Source organism: Plectropomus leopardus, unplaced genomic scaffold, assembly GCF_026936395.1.
Source record: "Plectropomus leopardus strain MGB_pleo_1.0 unplaced genomic scaffold, ASM2693639v1 Contig58, whole genome shotgun sequence".
Classification (NCBI taxonomy): Eukaryota; Metazoa; Chordata; class Actinopteri; order Perciformes; family Serranidae; genus Plectropomus; species Plectropomus leopardus.
In genome coordinates this window covers 22,921-26,740 of record NW_028274732.1, presented here as the reverse complement: position 1 = coordinate 26,740, position 3,820 = coordinate 22,921, and positions in this window count along the sequence as shown.

Genomic DNA, 3,820 nt, shown 5'->3' with positions numbered 1-3,820 from the left:
ACTTCTTGGCAGCTATGGATAAACTGTTGGTTTGTCCTGACACCCTGGGCGCTGACGAAAGGCTCTTTGTGGTGTACTACCTCTCAGCTGTTGTGATCTTGCGACACCTCCAACGACCGGGCGTGGTGGAGCACATGACCGTGAGTGTTTCCGTGTTATTTTGGTCTGCATTGGCAAATTTCGCCCTGATATTTTAGTCATTAACACTACTAATTAATTTGATATCCTCATATTTTTACAGGTCAGGGAGTGGCTTTCCAGGAGAAGATGCGAATCACACTACATCGTTGGGGTAAAGGAGCACAAGACAGCAGCACAGCAAGTGGCCTCATTCGCCCTGTCAGAGCAGGAGGAGCGTGTAAGTTCATCACATTTTCTGTCAGAACCTGTCAGAACATCATTTCTGTTCCAGCAGAAAGTAATCTCAATTTCCTTTTGTCCTCTGCCAACAGTGGTTTGATGCGTACTACAGACTGGTGCGGCCAGAGCTCCAGAGAGGCACCAGGAAACGCAAGAGGGATGTGGAGGATGAGATGGATGGAGAAGAGCGATTCTTCATTTCCACTGCAGGGAGGCAGATCCACCGTGCCTCAATGACCTGCACCGTTGCACAAGAGGTACAACCTCACACCAGTGACCAGCCAGATGGCACGCAGAGTCTATGAGACGGCAACTAAAGAGTACTCTGATGCTCAAAAAGTCAATGGTGGCCGATTACCTGACCCATTCCAAGCGCAACAGCGGAGAAACACTACCGGGTTAGGACAGTCAAACACACAGGGACAGCTGCTGGGATGGTGAAGAACATAGGTGGTGGGTCAAGGTGAGTTTTTTTTTTTTTTTTGAACAATTTAAGCAAACACAGTCAACACACCATAATCTATATTTAGGCAAATATCTTAAAGTCTAATGTTTTTCTTATAATCTCAGTAATTTCTTTTGTTTCATGTAGTGCTGAGGCTTCTGGGAAGGTACTGGATGTGAGCTTTCTGATGCCTGTCCCAGCCATGCTGTCCAAGACTCACCAACCAAACAGCCAGTGATCTGTCTGCCAAGGCTCCCTGCTGATAATGAGAAGGTCAAATTCTTCACCGCATTTGAAACCCTACTGAAAACGTACCCTCTTTCACTGTCTGGGAAAGGGCCACGCGTGAAACACCGGCAGGATGTGTCTGAAGAATTTGAGCGGAAACTTTACACATACTGGAGGAGGAAGCAGTTTGAAAAGCGTGTTGAACGTGTCCGCTGTAAGTAGTTTTCTTACCATATTTCACATTATTTTCAAGCAAAAATGATTGCACTATTCAAAGTTTTCAATGATTGTATTCATGACTAACAAAACTTTTGTTATTTATTTTGACAGCACAATTCAGTCGGCGTGCGCCAACAAGAGATCGTCTCGAGGCTTGGATAAAGAAGCAGGGATGGAAAAACACTGGCTGCATCGCTGATGAAGTACTCAACAACTGGGCACCGTCTGGATCGGAGGACACCATCATGGACAGTAAACAGATTCAGATGTTGGTGAAGACACAGAAGTGGAGAGGACTTCATATCAACCAATGTGAAGACAAGGGCAGAGGGATCGTCACGACCCGCAGATTTGAGGCTGGCGAGGTGCTCTGCGACTACCACGGAACGGTTGTCACACATCGTGAGGACAGAACATTCACAAAAGCACCACTGGCAAAGAGACTGGCCATGGCTTCTTTTTACAAATAAAAGGGTGAGAAAATGTGCATTGATGCAAAATCAGAAACGTGTGATTGCCACCCTGGGATGCAGACTATCGGCAGGTTGATCAACCACTCGAAGAAAAAAGCCAACATCAAGCCGAAGTACTTCAGCGTGGAAATAGACGGAGCGCAAAGAGATGTTATCCTTTTCCTCGCAACCAGGACTTTGATGGCCAATGAAGAAGTTCTGTTTGATTATGGCGTCAACAAGAACTCTTTTAACGGAGAGGGTCAAGGACTCGACAGGCTCAACTAACTTGCCGAGCGTCATGCTTTAGACCTTCTGTTGCACTTCTGTCTACAGTGCACTGCATGAATACTGCACCACCTGTACATTGCACCTCCCCTCCCTCCCACTCTCTCCAGAGACCGCAACAGATGACTTTCCAGTTTGGGCATATCAGATGAATATTTATTTCTCTCTTTTTTTGTTTCGTTGTTTTGGTTTCTGAATGTATATATATCACCGTGCACTTTGGCAACATATATTGTGACTGTACTTTTAAATATGTCTGTCTTAGTAAAGTGTGGTGTTGCTAATGCAATTATTTGTCTCCTGTGTATCATTTGGGGAATGTCAGCACAGGTAAGAGTGAGGGCCAGAACAAAAGCAGGGTCGTTACAGGAACGTGGCTCATCGGGGGATGGGACTGTTGGAAAGAGCACAATCTAAGCTTTATGTTGGTGTCTAACATGTTGGGTTTAAGGCACATATGCTGTCACAAATGCTGAGGCTTCCCCAAAAGAGCGAATTGGAGCCCTAAATGGTCAGCCTGTAGGTTAGGTTAGGGATAGTTTTAGGACAGACAGCTTCATCCAGACAGCTTTAAAAAGTGCCTATACTTATTTATTTTCTCTGAAAGCCCAGGACCTGTAGATGTGATTTAAGGTATAATAAGCCATATTCAAAGTCCCTCGGTATGCTTTTGATAAAGCCCCTTCTCCAGCATGTGACTCCTGGCCGTGACAGAGCACTTCACATCTGGGTCACTGCAATGTGGGATAACACTTGTTATAATACTTTGCATAATAATGATATAATGTGAGCCACTCTCAAAAACACACATCGTCAGAATCATGTTATTGCTCATGTCCCAGCTCCCAATGGGCCACTTTCTTTGTTTTAGTTAACGACCATCCTTTTGTTCTAGTTGATGGCTCTGTGCTGCTGTGTGAGTGTGTGTCAAAAGCCTTCATACCATGCTTTCACACTCAAGTATTGTTTGCTTTCATCACAGTCCCCTGTAATATTTCTTTTGAGTTTAGTTTCACACACTTTAGTTTCATTCACTTCATGAACCATTTTCAAATATGTTTTTCCTGATTGAAAGACTGACTGAGGAGCTGGAGCGTCATCACCTGATTGTGACTGGAGCTCCTCAACCACTGCCCAGTGCAAATGCACTCTCATATTCCATCCCAGAATATTTCTTTACTCCACTGAAAATTCACTCATTTGGGGAAGCCTCTGCACATATGGTGAGGCTTCCCCAAATGAGTGAATTGGAGCCCTAAATGTTCAGCCCGTAGGTTAGGGGATTCCCTTCATCCAGAAAGCTTTAAAACCTGTCTATACTTATATTTTCTGAAAGCCCAGGACCTGTAGATGTGATTTAAAATAAAATATTTCATGGTAAACCCTCCTAGTGAGATTATTTATTTTGAATGTACATGTTTTCAAATACTGGCATCAGAAATCTCAATAGTCAGAATATAGTTTTAGACTAATCCTTCAGTACTACTAGATATACACACAAGTCTGATACTGTTGGAAAGAGCACAATCTAAGCTTTATGTTGGTGTCTAACATGTTGGGTTTAAAGCATTATGAGCTCTCCAAATGATGTCAGACCTCTAAAGGAGGTCAGACATTAGGTGGGTTTCGAAAATTGAAAGGCCTTTGCCAGAAATACACTACACATACTGTCTAATTACACAGCAGTACTACTAGATATACACACTAGTCTGATACTGTTGGAAAGAGCACAATCTAAGCTTTATGTTGGTGTCTAACATGTTGGGTTTAAGGCACATGTGCTTTCACAAATGCTGAGGCTTCCCCAAAAGAGCGAATTGGAGCCCTA